Raw genomic sequence first — 21,377 nt, 5'->3', positions numbered from 1 at the left:
CCATCACTGTGCCAGCTCTGCTACATCTGTATAGTGTGAGATCACCACCATCACTGTGCCAGCTCTGCTACATCTGTATAGTGTGAGATCACCACCTTCACTGTGCCAGCTCTGCTACATCTATATATAGTGTGAGATCAACACCATCACTGTGTCAGCTCTGCTACATCTGTATATAGTGTGAGATCACTACCATCACTATGCCAGCTCTGTTACATCTCTATATAGTGTGAGATCACCACCATCACTGTGCCAGCTCTGCTACATCTGTATACAGTGTGAGATCACCACCATCACTGTGCCAGCTCTGCTACATCTGTATACAGTGTGAAGTCACCACCATCACTGTGCCAGCTCTGTTACACCTGTATACAGTGTGAGATCACCACCATCACTGTGCCAGCTCTGTTACACCTGTATACATTGTGAGATCACCACCATCACTGTGCCAGCTCTGCTACACCTGTATACAGTGTGAGATCACCACCATCACTGTGCCAGCTCTGCTACATCTGTATATAGTGTGAGATCACCACCATCACTGTGCCAGCTCTGCTACATCTGTATAGTGTGAGATCACCACCATCACTGTGCCAGCTCTGCTACATCTGTATAGTGTGAGATCACCACCTTCACTGTGCCAGCTCTGCTACATCTATATATAGTGTGAGATCAACACCATCACTGTGCCAGCTCTGCTACATCTGTATACAGTGTGAAGTCACCACCATCACTGTGCCAGCTCTGTTACACCTGTATACAGTGTGAGATCACCACCATCACTGTGCCAGCTCTGTTACACCTGTATACATTGTGAGATCACCACCATCACTGTGCCAGCTCTGCTACACCTGTATACAGTGTGAGATCACCACCATCACTATGCCAGCTCTGTTACACCTGTATATAGTATGAGATCACCACCATCATTGTGCCAGCTCTGCTACATCTGTATAGTGTGAGATCACCACCATCACTGTGCCAGCTCTGCTACATCTGTATAGTGTGAGATCACCACCATCACTGTGCCAGCTCTGCTACATCTGTATAGTGTGAGATCACCACCTTCACTGTGCCAGCTCTGCTACATCTATATATAGTGTGAGATCAACACCATCACTGTGTCAGCTCTGCTACATCTGTATATAGTGTGAGATCACTACCATCACTATGCCAGCTCTGTTACATCTCTATATAGTGTGAGATCACCACCATCACTGTGCCAGCTCTGCTACACCTGTATACAGTGTGAGATCACCACCATCACTGTGCCAGCTCTGCTACATCTGTATACAGTGTGAAGTCACCACCATCACTGTGCCAGCTCTGTTACACCTGTATATAGTGTGAGATCACTACCATCACTATGCCAGCTCTGTTACATCTCTATATAGTGTGAGATCACCACCATCACTGTGTCAGCTCTGCTACATCTGTATATAGTGTGAGATCACTACCATCACTATGCCAGCTCTGTTACATCTCTATATAGTGTGAGATCACCACCATCACTGTGCCAGCTCTGCTACACCTGTATACATTGTGAGATCACCACCATCACTATGCCAGCTCTGCTACATCTGTATATAGTGTGAGATCACCACCATCACTGTGCCAGCTCTGCTACACCTGTATACATTGTGAGATCACCACCATCACTGTGCCAGCTCTGCTACACCTGTATACAGTGTGAGATCACCACCATCACTATGCCAGCTCTGTTACACCTGTATATAGTGTGAGATCACCACCATCACTGTGCCAGCTCTGTTACACCTGTATACATTGTGAGATCACCACCATCACTGTGCCAGCTCTGCTACACCTGTATACAGTGTGAGATCACCACCATCACTATGCCAGCTCTGTTACACCTGTATATAGTGTGAGATCACCACCATCACTGTGCCAGCTCTGCTACACCTGTATACAGTGTGAGATCACCATCATCACTGTGCCAGCTCTGCTACATCTGTATATAGTGTGAGATCACCACCATCACTGTGCCAGCTCTGCTACATCTGTATAGTGTGAGATCACCATCATCACTGTGCCAGCTCTGCTACATCTGTATAGTGTGAGATCACCACCATCACTGTGCCAGCTCTGCTACACCTGTATACAGTGTAAGATCACCACCATCACTATGCCAGCTCTGTTACACCTGTATATAGTGTGAGATCACCACCATCACTGTGCCAGCTCTGCTACATCTGTATAGTGTGAGATCACCATCATCACTGTGCCAGCTCTGCTACATCTGTATAGTGTGAGATCACCACCTTCACTGTGCCAGCTCTGCTACATCTATATATAGTGTGAGATCAACACCATCACTGTGCCAGCTCTGCTACATCTGTATACAGTGTGAAGTCACCACCATCACTGTGCCAGCTCTGCTACATCTGTATACAGTGTGAGATCACCACCATCACTGTGCCAGCTCTGTTACACCTGTATACAGTGTGAGATCACCACCATCACTGTGCCAGCCAGCTCTGCTACATCTGTATATAGTGTGAGATCACCACCATCACTGTGCCAGCTCTGCTACACCTGTATACAGTGATAGATCACCACCATCACTCTGCCAGCTCTGCTACATCTGTATATAGTGTGAGATCACCACCATCACTCTGCCAGCTCTGCTACATCTGTATATAGTGTGAAATCACCACCATCACTGTGCCAGCTCTGCTACATCTGTATATAGTGTGAGATCACCACCATCACTGTGCCAGCTCTGCTACATCTGTATATAGTGTGAAATCACCACCATCACTCTGCCAGCTCTGCTATATCTGTATACAATGTGAGATCACCACCATCACTGTGTCAGCTCTGCTACATCTGTATACAATGTGAGATCACCACCATCACTGTGTCAGCTCTGCTACATCTGTATACAATGTGAGATCACCACCATCACTATGTCAGCTCTGCTACATCTGTATATAGTGTGAGATCACCACCATCACTGTGCCAGCTCTGCTACATCTGTATATAGTGTGAGATCACCACCATCACTGTGTCAGCTCTGCTACATCTGTATATAGTGTGAGATCACTACCATCACTATGCCAGCTCTGCTACATCTGTATATAGTGTGAGATCACTACCATCACTATGCCAGCTCTGCTACATCTCTATACAGTGTGAGATCACCACCATCACTGTGTCAGCTCTGCTACATTTGTATATAGTGTGAGATCACCACCATCACTGTGCCAGCTCTGCTAGATCTCTATATAGTGTGAGATCACCACCATCACTGTGCCAGCTCTGCTACATCTGTATATAGTGTGAGATCACCACCATCACTGTGCCAGCTCTGCTACATCTGTATACAGTGTGAGATCATCACCATCACTATGCCAGCTCTGCTACATCTGTATATAGTGTGAGATCACTACCATCACTATGCCAGCTTTGCTACATCTCTATACAGTGTGAGATCACCACCATCACTGTGTCAGCTCTGCTACATTTGTATATAGTGTGAGATCACCACCATCACTGTGCCAGCTCTGCTAGATCTCTATATAGTGTGAGATCACCACCATCACTGTGCCAGCTCTGCTACATCTGTATATAGTGTGAGATCACCACCATCACTGTGCCAGCTCTGCTACATCTGTATAGTGTGAGATCACCACCATCACTGTGCCAGCTCTGCTACATCTGTATAGTGTGAGATCACCACCATCACTGTGCCAGCTCTGCTACATCTGTATAGTGTGAGATCACCACCTTCACTGTGCCAGCTCTGCTACATCTGTATACAGTGTGAAGTCACCACCATCACTGTGCCAGCTCTGCTACATCTGTATACAGTGTGAGATCACCACAATCACTGTGCCAGCTCTGCTACATCTGTATACAGTGTGAGATCACCACAATCACTGTGCCAGCTCTGTTACATCTGTATACAGTGATAGATCACCACCATCACTGTGCCAGCTCTGCTATATCTGTATACAGTGTGAGATCACCACCATCACTGTGCCAGCCAGCTCTGCTACATCTGTATATAGTGTGAGATCACCACCATCACTGTGTCAGCTCTGCTACATCTGTATACAGTGATAGATCACCACCATCACTGTGCCAGCTCTGCTACACCTGTATACAGTGATAGATCACCACCATCACTCTGCCAGCTCTGCTACATCTGTATATAGTGTGAAATCACCACCATCACTGTGCCAGCTCTGCTACATCTGCATATAGTGTGAGATCACCACCATCACTGTGCCAGCTCTGCTACATCTGTATATAGTGTGAAATCACCACCATCACTGTGCCAGCTCTGCTACATCTGTATATAGTGTGAAATCACCACCATCACTCTGCCAGCTCTGCTATATCTGTATACAATGTGAGATCACCACCATCACTGTGTCAGCTCTGCTACATCTGTATACAATGTGAGATCACCACCATCACTGTGTCAGCTCTGCTACATCTGTATACAATGTGAGATCACCACCATCACTGTGTCAGCTCTTCTACATCTGTATATAGTGTGAGATCACCACCATCACTGTGTCAGCTCTGCTACATCTCTATATAGTGTGAGATCACCACCATCACTGTGTCAGCTCTGCTACATCTGTATATAGTGTGAGATCACCACCATCACTGTGTCAGCTCTTCTACATCTGTATATAGTGTGAGATCACTACCATCACTATGCCAGCTCTGTTACATCTCTATATAGTGTGAGATCACCACCATCACTGTGCCAGCTCTGCTACATCTGTATACAGTGTGAGATCACTACCATCACTGTGTCAGCTCTGCTACATCTCTATATAGTGTGAGATCACCACCATCACTGTGTCAGCTCTGCTACATCTGTATATAGTGTGAGATCACCACCATCACTGTGCCAGCTCTGCTACATCTGTATATAGTGTGAGATCACTACCATCACTATGCCAGCTCTGTTACATCTCTATATAGTGTGAGATCACCACCATCACTGTGCCAGCTCTGCTACATCTGTATACAGTGTGAGATCACTACCATCACTGTGTCAGCTCTGCTACATCTCTATATAGTGTGAGATCACCACCATCACTGTGTCAGCTCTGCTACATCTGTATATAGTGTGAGATCACCACCATCACTGTGCCAGCTCTGCTACATCTGTATACAGTGTGAGATCACTACCATCACTGTGTCAGCTCTGCTACATCTCTATATAGTGTGAGATCACCACCATCACTGTGTCAGCTCTGCTACATCTGTATATAGTGTGAGATCACCACCATCACTGTGTCAGCTCTTCTACATCTGTATATAGTGTGAGATCACCACCATCACTGTGTCAGCTCTGCTACATCTGTATATAGTGTGAGATCACTACCATCACTATGCCAGCTCTGTTACATCTCTATATAGTGTGAGATCACCACCATCACTGTGCCAGCTCTGCTACATCTGTATACAGTGTGAGATCACTACCATCACTGTGCCAGCTCTGCTACATCTCTATACAGTGTGAGATCACCACCATGACTGTGCCAGCTCTGCTACATCTGTATACAGTGTGAGATCACCACCATCACTGTGCCAGCTCTGCTACATCTCTATACAGTGTGAGATCACCACCATCACTGTGTCAGCTCTGCTACATTTGTATATAGTGTGAGATCACCACCATCACTGTGCCAGCTCTGCTAGATCTCTATACAGTGTGAGATCACCACCATCACTATGCCAGCTCTGCTACATCTCTATATAGTGTGAGATCACCACCATCACTGTGCCAGCTCTGCTACATCTGTATATAGTGTGAGATCACCACCATCACTATGCCAGCTCTGTTACATCTCTATACAATGTGAGATCACCCCCATCACTGTGCCAGCTCTGCTACACCGGTATACAGTGTGAGATCACCCCCATCACTGTGCCAGCTCTGCTACATCTGTATATAGTGTGAGATCACCACCATCACTGTGCCAGCTCTGCTACATCTGTATAGTGTGAGATCACCACCATCACTGTGCCAGCTCTGCTACACCTGTATACAGTGTGAGATCACCACCATCACTGTGCCAGCTCTGCTACATCTGTATACAGTGTGAGATCACCACCATCACTGTGCCAGCTCTGCTACATCTGTATAGTGTGAGATCACCACCATCACTGTGTCAGCTCTGCTACATCTGTATACAGTGTGAGATCACCACCATCACTGTGCCAGCTCTGTTACATCTCTATACAGTGTGAGATCACCCCCATCACTGTGCCAGCCAGCTCTGACTCCTCAAAGACAAGATCCCCTAACTTTCATACACTCACATTCTCTATTATGCAGTGCTGGCACTCGCTACATGTTGGTCAATATTGGCACCTTATTCATTATCCAGCAAAGCTGGCACCCCATTTATTATTAAGTAATGTTGGCACCCCACTTATTATTATATGATGCTGGCACCTGACTTATTATTATACGATGCTGGCACCCAATTTATTATTAAGTAATGTTGGCACCCCACTTATTATTATATGATGCTGGCACCCCACTTATTATTATATGACGCTGGCACCCCACTTATTATTATATGATGCTGGCACCCCACTTATTATTATACAATGCAGGCACCTATTTATTGCAGAGCAGTGCTGGCACCCACTTATTATTATACAATGATGGCACCAACTTATTACAGAGCAGTGCTGGCACCCCTTTATTATTATATGATGCTGGCACCCACTTATTATTATACAATGATAGCTCCCACTTATTATACAATGCTGGCACCCACCTGTTACACAATGCTGGCACCCACTTATTATTATACAATGCTGGCACCCACTATTATACAATGCTGGCACCCACTTATTATTATACAATGCTGGCACCCCACTTATTATTATACAATGCTGGCACCCACTATTATACAATGCTGGCACCCCACTTATTATTATATAATGCTGGCACCCACTATTATACAATGCTGGCACCCACTATTATACAATGCTGGCACCCCACTTATTATTATATAATGCTGGCACCCACTATTATACAATGCTGGCACCTCAATTATTATTATACAATGCTGACACCCACTATTATACAATGCTGGCACCTCAATTATTATTATACAATGCTGACACCCACTATTATACAATGCTGGCACCCACCTGTTACATAATGCTGGCACCCACTTATTATTATACAATGCTGGCACCTCACTTATTATTATATAATGCTGGCACCCACTATTATACAATGCTGGCACCTCACTTATTATTATATAATGCTGGCACCCACTATTATACAATGCTGGCACCCACCTGTTACACAATGCTGGCACCCACTTATTATTATACAATGCTGGCACCCCACTTATTATTATATAATGCTGGCACCTCACTTATTATTATACAATGCTGGCACCCCACTTATTATTATATAATGCTGGCACCTCACTTATTATTATACAATGCTGGCACCCACCTGTTACACAATGCTGGCACCCACTTATTATTATACAATGCTGGCACCCCACTTATTATTATATAATGCTGGCACCCACTATTATACAATGCTGGCACCTCAATTATTATTATACAATGCTGGCACCCCACTTATTATTATATAATGCTGGCACCCCACTTATTATTATACAATGCTGGCACCCCACTTATTATTATATAATGCTGGCACCTCACTTATTATTATACAATGCTGGCACCCACCTGTTACACAATGCTGGCACCCACTTATTATTATACAATGCTGGCACCCCACTTATTATTATATAATGCTGGCACCCACTATTATACAATGCTGGCACCTCAATTATTATTATACAATGCTGGCACCCACTATTATACAATGCTGGCACCTCAATTATTATTATACAATGCTGGCACCCACTATTATACAATGCTGGCACCTCACTTATTATTATACAATACAGGCACCCATATATCACAGAGTAGTGTTGGCATCCTACTTTCTACGGTACACTGTTGGTACCCACTTATTATATGACGTTGGCACCCTTTCTATGGTACACTGTTGGCACCCACTTATTATATGATGTTGGCACCACTTATTACAGAGCACGGCTGGCACCCTGCTTTCTATGGTACACTGTTGGCACCCACTTGCAATGACAGACGACTCTTTAACTTACGCTTGCCCATGTCCCAGTTTCTGGTGCCAGGTGCCAGTTGCAGCCACAGATGAGTCAGTAAGGACAGACACGGATTACTAATGACACCATGAGACCCCCGACCATGCACCCGTGCCCGCTGATAATGACATGCACCCACTAGTGCCAGTTGCAGCTGTCATGCCCAGATGTGGGTGCCGGCAGCTCCCGTGGCTCAGCCAGGCACAGTGCTGCCCACAGCGGAGCGGCGCCGCCAGCTGCACTCACCGAGATGCCGGCTCTCCCGTCTAGGCTCCAGCTATCCAGAAGCAGCGGCCGGAGGCTCCGGGGAAGTCCATGAGTGCCCGGGAGCAGGACGGCCTCTGATCAGACAGCACTCCCTCTCCTCTCCTCCTCCTCCTCCTCCCCGGCTCTCCTCCTCCCTTCTCCCCTCCTTCATCCCTCACCCTCCCCTCACCCAGCTCCAATCTGCTGCCCTGTGTCTGCGTCCTCCTCAGCCCCTCACTGTGCCGGCTCCTCCAGACATGGTGTGCCCCCATACACGGTACAATATATATATATATATCCCCCATACACGGTACAATATATATATATATATATATATATATATATATATATATATATATATATATATATATATATCCCCCATACATGGTACAGTATATATATCCCCCATACATAGTACAGTGTATATATCCCCCCATACAAGGTACAGTGTATATATCCCTCCATACATGGTACAGTGTATATATCCCCCATACATGGTACAGTGTATATATCCCCCATACATGGTACAGTGTATATATCCCCCATACATGGTACAGTGTATATATCCCTCCATACATGGTACAGTGTATATATCCCTCCATACATGGTACAGTGTATATATCCCCCATACATGGTACAGTGTATATATCCCCCATACATGGTACAGTGTATATATCCCCCATACATGGTACAGTGTATATATCCCTCCATACTTGGTACAGCGTATATATCTCCCATACATGGTACAATGTATATATCCCCCATACATGGTACAGTGTATATATCTCTCCATACATGGTACAGCGTATATATCCCCCATACATAGTACAGTGTATAAATCCCTCCATACATGGTACAGCGTATATATCCCCCATACATGGTACAGTGTATATATCCCTCCATACATGGTACAGCGTATATATCTCCCATACATGGTACAATGTATATATCCCCCATACATGGTACAGTGTATATATCCCTCCATACATGGTACAGTGTATATATCCCCCATACATGGTACAGTGTATATATCCCCCATACAAGGTACAGTGTATATATCCCTCCATACATGGTACAGCGTATATATCCCTCCATACATGGTACAGTGTATATATCCCCCATACATGTTACAGTGTATATATCCCTCCATACATGGTACAGTGTATATATCCCTCCATACTTGGTACAGCGTATATATCTCCCATACATGGTACAATGTATATATCCCCCATACATGGTACAGTGTATATATCCCTCCATACATGGTACAGTGTATATATCCCTCCATACATGGTACAGTGTATATATCCCTCCATACATGGTACAGTGTATATATCCCTCCATACATGGTACAGTGTATATATCCCCATACATGGTACAGTGTATATATCCCCATACATGGTACAGTGTATATATCCCTCCATACATGGTACAGTGTATATATCCCTCCATACATGGTACAGTGTATATATCCCTCCATACATGGTACAGTGTATATATCTCCCATACATGGTACAGTGTATATATCCCCATACATGGTACAGTGTATATATCCCCATACATGGTACAGTATATATATCCCCCATACATAGTACAGTGTATAAATCCCTCCATACAAGGTACAGTGTATATATCCCCCATACATGGCACAGCGTATATATCCCCCATACATGGTACAGTGTATATATCCCTCCATACATGGTACAGCATATATATCCCCCATACATGGTACAGTGTATATATCCCCCCATACATGGTACAGTGTATATATCCCTCCATACATGGTACAGTGTATATATCCCCCATACATGGTACAGTGTATATATCCCCCATACATGGTACAGTGTATATATCCCCCCATACATGGTACAGTGTATATATCCCTCCATACATGGTACAGTGTATATATCCCCCATACATGGTACAGTATATATATCTCCCATACATGGTACAGTATATATATCTCCCATACATGGTACAGTGTATATATCCCCCATACATGGTACAGTGTATATATCCCCATACATGGTACAGTGTATATATCCCTCCATACATGGTACAGTGTATATATCCCCATACATGGTACAGTGTATATATCCCCCATACATGGTACAGTATATATCCCCCATACATGGTACAGTGTATATATCCCCATACATGGTACAGTGTATATATCTCCCATACATGGTACAGTATATATATCTCCCATACATGGTACAGTGTATATATCCCCCATACATGGTACAGTGTATATATCCCCATACATGGTACAGTGTATATATCCCTCCATACATGGTACAGTGTATATATCCCCATACATGGTACAGTGTATATATCCCCCATACATGGTACAGTATATATCCCCCATACATGGTACAGTGTATATATCCCCATACATGGTACAGTATATATATCTCCCATACATGGTACAGTGTATATATCCCCATACATGGTACAGCGTATATATCCCCCATACATGGTACAGTGTATATATCCCTCCATACATGGTACAGCGTATATATCCCCCATACATGGTACAGTATATATATCCCCCATACATAGTACAGTGTATATATCCCCCATACAAGGTACAGTGTATATATCCCTCCATACATGGTACAGTGTATATATCCCTCCATACATGGTACAGTGTATATATCCCCCATACATGGTACAGTGTATATATCCCCCATACATGGTACAGTGTATATATCCCCCCATACATGGTACAGCGTATATATCCCCCATACATAGTACAGTGTATAAATCCCTCCATACATGGTACAGCGTATATATCCCCCATACATGGTACAGTGTATATATCCCTCCATACTTGGTACAGCGTATATATCTCCCATACATGGTACAGTGTATATATCCCTCCATACTTGGTACAGCGTATATATCCCCCATACATGGTACAGTGTATATATCCCTCCATACATGGTACAGCGTATATATCTCCCATACATGGTACAGTGTATATATCCCTCCATACATGGTACAGTGTATATATCCCTCCATACATGGTACAGCGTATATATCTCCCATACATGGTACAGTGTATATATCCCTCCATACATGGTACAGTGTATATATCCCCCCATACATGGTACAGCGTATATATCCCCCATACATAGTACAGTGTATAAATCCCTCCATACATGGTACAGCGTATATATCCCCCATACATGGTACAGTGTATATATCCCTCCATACTTGGTACAGCGGATATATCCCCCATACATGGTACAGTGTATATATCCCTCCATTCATGGTACAGCGTATATATCTCCCATACATGGTACAGTGTATATATCCCTCCATACATGGTACAGTGTATATATCCCCCATACATGGTACAGTGTATATATCCCCCATACAAGGTACAGTGTATATATCCCCCATACATGGTACAGCGTATATATCTCCCATACATGGTACAATGTATATATCCCTCCATACATGGTACAGCGTATATATCTCCCATACATGGTACAATGTATATATCTCCCATACATGGTACAGTGTATATATCCCTCCATACATGGTACAGTGTATATATCCCTCCATACTTGGTACAGCGTATATATCTCCCATACATGGTACAGTGTATATATCCCTCCATACTTGGTACAGCGTATATATCCCCCATACATGGTACAGTGTATATATCCCTCCATACATGGTACAGCGTATATATCTCCCATACATGGTACAGTGTATATATCCCTCCATACATGGTACAGTGTATATATCCCCCATACATGGTACAGTGTATATATCCCCCATACAAGGTACAGTGTATATATCCCCCATACATGGTACAGCGTATATATCTCCCATACATGGTACAATGTATATATCCCTCCATACATGGTACAGCGTATATATCTCCCATACATGGTACAGTGTATATATCCCTCCATACATGGTACAGCGTATATATCTCCCATACATGGTACAATGTATATATCCCCCATACATGGTACAGTGTATATATCCCTCCATACATGGTACAGCGTATATATCCCCCATACATGGTACAGTGTATATATCCCTCCATACATGGTACAGTGTATATATCCCTCCATACTTGGTACAGCGTATATATCTCCCATACATGGTACAATGTATATATCCCCCATGCATGGTACAGTGTATATATCCCCCATACATGGTACAGTGTATATATCCCTCCATACATGGTACAGCGTATATATCCCCCATACATGGTACAGTGTATATATCCCTCCATACATGGTACAGTGTATATATCCCTCCATACTTGGTACAGCGTATATATCTCCCATACATGGTACAATGTATATATCCCCCATACATGGTACAGTGTATATATCCCTCCATACATGGTACAGTGTATATATCCCTCCATACTTGGTACAGCATATATATCTCCCATACATGGTACAATGTATATATCTCCCATACATGGTACAGTGTATATATCCCTCCATACATGGTACAGTGTATATATCCCTCCATACATGGTACAGTGTATATATCTCCCATACATGGTACAGTGTATATATCCCCATACATGGTACAGTGTATATATCCCCATACATGGTACAGTATATATATCCCCCATACATAGTACAGTGTATAAATCCCTCCATACAAGGTACAGTGTATATATCCCCCATACATGGCACAGCGTATATATCCCCCATATATGGTACAGTGTATATATCCCTCCATACATGGTACAGCGTATATATCCCCCATACATGGTACAGTGTATATATCCCCCCATACATGGTACAGTGTATATATCCCTCCATACATGGTACAGTGTATATATCCCCCATACATGGTACAGTGTATATATCCCCATACATGGTACAGTATATATATCTCCCATACATGGTACAGTGTATATATCTCCCATACATGGTACAGTATATATATCTCCCATACATGGTACAGTGTATATATCCCCCATACATGGTACAGTGTATATATCCCCATACATGGTACAGTGTATATATCCCTCCATACATGGTACAGTGTATATATCCCCATACATGGTACAGTGTATATATCCCCCATACATGGTACAGTATATATCCCCCATACATGGTACAGTGTATATATCCCCATACATGGTACAGTATATATATCTCCCATACATGGTACAGTGTATATATCCCCATACATGGTACAGCGTATATATCCCCCATACATGGTACAGTGTATATATCCCTCCATACATGGTACAGCGTATATATCCCCCATACATGGTACAGTGTATATATCCCTCCATACATGGTACAGCGTATATATCCCCCATACATGGTACAGTGTATATATCCCTCCATACATGGTACAGCGTATATATCCCCCATACATGGTACAGCGTATATATCCCCCATACATGGTACAGTGTATATATCCCCCATACATGGTACAGTGTATATATCCCTCCATACATGGTACAGCGTATATATCCCCATACATGGTACAGTGTATATATCCCTCCATACATGGTACAGCGTATATATCCCCCATACATGGTACAGCGTATATATCCCCCATACATGGTACAGCGTATATATCCCCCATACATGGTACAGTGTATATATCCCTCCATACATGGTACAGCGTATATATCCCCCATACATGGTACAGTGTATATATCCCTCCATACATGGTACAGCGTATATATCCCCCATACATGGTACAGTGTATATATCCCCCATACATGGTACAGTGTATATATCCCCCAAAACATGGTACAGTGTATATATCCCCCATACATGGTACAGTGTATATATCCCTCCATACATGGTACAGCGTATATATCCCCCATACATGGTACAGTGTATATATCCCTCCATACATGGTACAGTGTATATATCCCCCATACATGGTACAGTGTATATATCCCTCCATACATGGTACAGCGTATATATTCCCCATACATGGTACAGTGTATATATCCCTCCATACATGGTACAGCGTATATATTCCCCATACATGGTACAGTGTATATATCCCTCCATACATAGTACAGTGTATATATCTCCCCATACATGGTACAGCGTATATATCCCCCATACATGGTACAGTGTATATATCCCCCATACATGGTACAGTGTATATATCCCCCAAAACATGGTACAGTGTATATATCCCCCATACATGGTACAGTGTATATATCCCTCCATACATGGTACAGCGTATATATCCCCCATACATGGTACAGTGTATATATCCCTCCATACATGGTACAGCGTATATATCCCCCATACATGGTACAGTGTATATATCCCTCCATACATGGTACAGTGTATATATCCCTCCATACATGGTACAGTGTATATATCCCCCATACATGGTACAGTGTATATATCCCTCCATACATGGTACAGCGTATATATCCCCCATACACGGTACAGCGTATATATCCCCCATACATGGTACAGTGTATATATCCCCCATACATGGCACAGCGTATATATTCCCCATACATGGTACAGTGTATATATCCCTCCATACATGGTACAGCATATATATCCCCAATACATGGTACAGTGTATATATCCCTCCATACATGGTACAGTGTATATATCCCTCCATACATGGTACAGTGTATATATCCCCCATACATGGTACAGTGTATATATCCCTCCATACATGGTACAGCGTATATATCCCCCATACATGGTACAGCGTATATATCCCCCATACATGGTACAGTGTATATATCCCCCATACATGGCACAGCGTATATATTCCCCATACATGGTACAGTGTATATATCCCTCCATACATGGTACAGCGTATATATCCCCAATACATGGTACAGTGTATATATCCCTCCATACATGGTACAGCGTATATATCCCCCATACATGGTACAGTGTATATATCCCTCCATACATGGTACAGCGTATATATCCCCCATACATGGTACAGTGTATATATCCCCCCATACATGGTACAGTGTATATATCCCTCCATACATGGTACAGCGTATATATCCCCCATACATGGTACAGTGTATATATCCCTCCATACATGGTACAGCGTATATATCCCCCCATACAATGTACAGTATATATATCCCTCCATACATGGTACAGCGTATATATCCCCCATACATGGTACAGTGTATATATCCCTCCATACATGGTACAGTGTATATATCCCCCATACATGGTACAGTGTATATATCCCCCATACATGGTACAATGTATATATCCCCCATACATGGTACAGTGTATATATCCCTCCATACATGGTACAGTGTATATATCCCCCATACATAGTACAGTGTATAAATCCCTCCATACAAGGTACAGTGTATATATCCCCCATACATGGCACAGCGTATATATCCCCCATACATGGTACAGTGTATATATCCCTCCATACATGGTACAGCGTATATATCCCCCATACATGGTACAGTGTATATATCCCTCCATACATGGTACAGTGTATATATCCCTCCATACATGGTACAGTGTATATATCCTCCATACATGGTACAGTGTATATATCCCCCATACATAGTACAGTGTATATATCCCTCCATACATGGTACAGTGTATATATCCCCATACATAGTACAGTGTATATATCCCTCCATACATGGTACAGTGTATATATCCCCATACATGGTACAGCGTATATATCCCCCATACATGGTACAGTGTATATATCTCCCATACATGGTACAGTGTATATATCCCCCCATACATGGTACAGTGTATATTTCTCCCATACATGGTACAGTGTATATATCCCTCCATACATGGTACAGTGTATATATCCCTCCATACATGGTACAGTATATATATCTCCCATACATGGTACAGTGTATATATCTCCCATACATGGTACAGTGTATATATCCCTCCATACATGGTACAGTGTATATTCCCCCATGCATAGTACAGTGTATATATCCCTCCATACATGGTACAGCGTATATATCCCCCATACATGGTACAGTGTATATATCCCTCCATACATGGTACAGTGTATATATCCCCCATACATGGTACAGTGTATATATCCCCCATACATGGTACAGTGTATATATCCCCCATACATGGTACAGTGTATATATCCCCCATACATGGTACAGTGTATATATCCCTCCATACATGGTACAGTGTATATATCCCCCATACTTGGTACAGCGTATATATCCCCCATACATGGTACAGTGTATATATCCCTCCATACATGGTACAGCGTATATATCCCCCATACATGGTACAGTGTATATATCCCTCCATACATGGTACAGTGTATATATCCCTCCATACATGGTACAGTGTATATATCCCCCATACATGGTACAGTGTATATATCCCTCCATACATGGTACAGCGTATATATCCCCCATACATGGTACAGCGTATATATCCCCCATACATGGTACAGTGTAAATATCCCCCATACATGGCACAGCGTATATATTCCCCATACATGGTACAGTGTATATATCCCTCCATACATGGTACAGCGTATATATCCCCAATACATGGTACAGTGTATATATCCCTCCATACATGGTACAATGTATATATCCCCCATACATGGTACAGCGTATATATCCCCCATACATGGTACAGCGTATATATCCCCCATACATGGTACAGTGTATATATCCCTCCATACATGGTACAGCGTATATATCCCCCATACATGGTACAGTGTATATATCCCTCCATACATGGTACAGCGTATATATCCCCCATACATGGTACAGTATATATATCCCCCATACATAGTACAGTGTATATATCCCCCATACAAGGTACAGTGTATATATCCCTCCATACATGGTACAGTGTATATATCCCTCCATACATGGTACAGTGTATATATCCCCCATACATGGTACAGTGTATATATCCCTCCATACTTGGTACAGTGTATATATCTCCCATACATGGTACAATGTATATATCCCCCATACATGGTACAGTGTATATATCCCTCCATACATGGTACAGTGTATATATCCCCCATACATGGTACAGTGTATATATCCCCCATACATGGTACAGTGTATATATCCCCCCATACATGGTACAGCGTATATATCCCCCATACATAGTACAGTGTATAAATCCCTCCATACATGGTACAGCGTATATATCCCCCATACATGGTACAGTGTATATATCCCTCCATACATGGTACAGTGTATATATCCCTCCATACTTGGTACAGCGTATATATCTCCCATACATGGTACAGTGTATATATCCCTCCATACTTGGTACAGCGTATATATCCCCCATACATGGTACAGTGTATATATCCCTCCATACATGGTACAGCGTATATATCTCCCATACATGGTACAGTGTATATATCCCTCCATACATGGTACAGTGTATATATCCCTCCATACATGGTACAGCGTATATATCTCCCATACATGGTACAGTGTATATATCCCTCCATACATGGTACAGTGTATATATCCCCCCATACATGGTACAGCGCATATATCCCCCATACATAGTACAGTGTATAAATCCCTCCATACATGGTACAGCGTATATATCCCCCATACATGGTACAGTGTATATATCCCTCCATACTTGGTACAGCGTATATATCCCCCATACATGGTACAGTGTATATATCCCTCCATACATGGTACAGCGTATATATCTCCCATACATGGTACAGTGTATATATCCCTCCATACATGGTACAGTGTATATATCCCCCATACATGGTACAGTGTATATATCCCCCATACAAGGTACAGTGTATATATCCCCCATACATGGTACAGCGTATATATCTCCCATACATGGTACAATGTATATATCCCTCCATACATGGTACAGCGTATATATCTCCCATACATGGTACAATGTATATATCTCCCATACATGGTACAGTGTATATATCCCTCCATACATGGTACAGTGTATATATCCCTCCATACTTGGTACAGCGTATATATCTCCCATACATGGTACAGTGTATATATCCCTCCATACTTGGTACAGCGTATATATCCCCCATACATGGTACAGTGTATATATCCCTCCATACATGGTACAGCGTATATATCTCCCATACATGGTACAGTGTATATATCCCTCCATACATGGTACAGTGTATATATCCCCCATACATGGTACAGTGTATATATCCCCCATACAAGGTACAGTGTATATATCCCCCATACATGGTACAGCGTATATATCTCCCATACATGGTACAATGTATATATCCCTCCATACATGGTACAGCGTATATATCTCCCATACATGGTACAATGTATATATCTCCCATACATGGTACAGTGTATATATCCCTCCATACATGGTACAGCGTATATATCTCCCATACATGGTACAATGTATATATCCCCCATACATGGTACAGTGTATATATCCCTCCATACATGGTACAGCGTATATATCCCCCATACATGGTACAGTGTATATATCCCTCCATACATGGTACAGTGTATATATCCCTCCATACTTGGTACAGCGTATATATCTCCCATACATGGTACAATGTATATATCCCCCATGCATGGTACAGTGTATATATCCCCCATACATGGTACAGTGTATATATCCCTCCATACATGGTACAGTGTATATATCCCTCCATACATGGTACAGCGTATATATCTCCCATACATGGTACAATGTATATATCCCCCATACATGGTACAGTGTATATATCCCTCCATACATGGTACAGCGTATATATCCCTCCATACATGGTACAGCGTATATATCTCCCATACATGGTACAATGTATATATCCCCCATACATGGTACAGTGTATATATCCCTCCATACATGGTACAGCGTATATATCTCCCATACATGGTACAATGTATATATCCCCCATACTTGGTACAGCGTATATATCTCCCATACATGGTACAATGTATATATCCCCCATGCATGGTACAGTGTATATATCCCCCATACATCGTACAGTGTATATATCCCTCCATACATGGTACAGCGTATATATCTCCCATACATGGTACAATGTATATATCCCCCATACATGGTACAGTGTATATATCCCTCCATACATGGTACAGCGTATATATCCCCCATACATGGTACAGTGTATATATCCCTCCATACATGGTACAGTGTATATATCCCTCCATACTTGGTACAGCGTATATATCTCCCATACATGGTACAATGTATATATCCCCCATACATGGTACAGTGTATATATCCCTCCATACATGGTACAGTGTATATATCCCTCCATACTTGGTACAGCGTATATATCTCCCATACATGGTACAATGTATATATCTCCCATACATGGTACAGTGTATATATCCCTCCATACATGGTACAGTGTATATATCCCTCCATACATGGTACAGTGTATATATCTCCCATACATGGTACAGTGTATATATCCCCATACATGGTACAGTGTATATATCCCCATACATGGTACAGTATATATATCCCCCATACATAGTACAGTGTATAAATCCCTCCATACAAGGTACAGTGTATATATCCCCCATACATGGCACAGCGTATATATCCCCCATATATGGTACAGTGTATATATCCCTCCATACATGGTACAGCGTATATATCCCCCATACATGGTACAGTGTATATATCCCCCCATACATGGTACAGTGTATATATCCCTCCATACATGGTACAGTGTATATATCCCCCATACATGGTACAGTGTATATATCCCCATACATGGTACAGTATATATATCTCCCATACATGGTACAGTGTATATATCTCCCATACATGGTACAGTATATATATCTCCCATACATGGTACAGTGTATATATCCCCCATACATGGTACAGTGTATATATCCCCATACATGGTACAGTGTATATATCCCTCCATACATGGTACAGTGTATATATCCCCATACATGGTACAGTGTATATATCCCCCATACATGGTACAGTATATATCCCCCATACATGGTACAGTGTATATATCCCCATACATGGTACAGGATATATATCTCCCATACATGGTACAGTGTATATATCCCCATACATGGTACAGCGTATATATCCCCCATACATGGTACAGTGTATATATCCCTCCATACATGGTACAGCGTATATATCCCCCATACATGGTACAGTGTATATATCCCTCCATACATGGTACAGCGTATATATCCCCCATACATGGTACAGTGTATATATCCCTCCATACATGGTACAGCGTATATATCCCCCATACATGGTACAGCGTATATATCCCCCATACATGGTACAGTGTATATATCCCCCATACATGGTACAGTGTATATATCCCTCCATACATGGTACAGTGTATATATCCCCCATACATGGTACAGTGTATATATCCCTCCATACATGGTACAGCGTATATATCCCCCATACATGGTACAGCGTATATATCCCCCATACATGGTACAGCGTATATATCCCCCATACATGGTACAGTGTATATATCCCTCCATACATGGTACAGCGTATATATCCCCCATACATGGTACAGTGTATATATCCCTCCATACATGGTACAGCGTATATATCCCCCATACATGGTACAGTGTATATATCCCCATACATGGTACAGTGTATATATCCCTCCATACATGGTACAGCGTATATATTCCCCATACATGGTACAGTGTATATATCCCTCCATACATGGCACAGCGTATATATTCCCCATACATGGTACAGTGTATATATCCCTCCATACATAGTACAGTGTATATATCTCCCCATACATGGTACAGCGTATATATCCCCCATACATGGTACAGTGTATATATCCCCCATACATGGTACAGTGTATATATCCCCCAAAACATGGTACAGTGTATATATCCCCCATACATGGTACAGTGTATATATCCCTCCATACATGGTACAGTGTATATATCCCCCATACTTGGTACAGCGTATATATCCCCCATACATGGTACAGTGTATATATCCCTCC

At 42.4% G+C, this 21,377-nt stretch overlaps 1 protein-coding gene across 2 annotated transcripts in view; it reads right to left on the bottom strand.

The window, feature by feature from the left end:
• Positions 1–21,377, bottom strand: part of SGCD (sarcoglycan delta) — a 1,005,043-nt gene that overhangs the window by 861,896 nt on the left and 121,770 nt on the right. Inside the window, exon 1 of one of the 2 annotated variants that reach the window (XM_073649868.1) lies at positions 8,406–8,558. The exons of the other annotated variant lie outside the window; for it this stretch is intronic. The gene's annotated coding sequence lies outside the window, so the exon portion shown is untranslated. Of the gene's footprint in view, positions 1–8,405; positions 8,559–21,377 lie in introns of those variants that run through there. 2 annotated transcript variants of the gene reach the window in all.

Source organism: Phyllobates terribilis, unplaced genomic scaffold, assembly GCF_046119375.1.
Source record: "Phyllobates terribilis strain yellow unplaced genomic scaffold, ASM4611937v1 Scaffold_10__3_contigs__length_209671492, whole genome shotgun sequence".
In the NCBI taxonomy this organism is placed as follows: Eukaryota; Metazoa; Chordata; class Amphibia; order Anura; family Dendrobatidae; genus Phyllobates; species Phyllobates terribilis.
The sequence above is the reverse complement of the archived record's forward strand: the minus strand, read 5'-3'. Positions and strand labels throughout refer to the sequence as shown.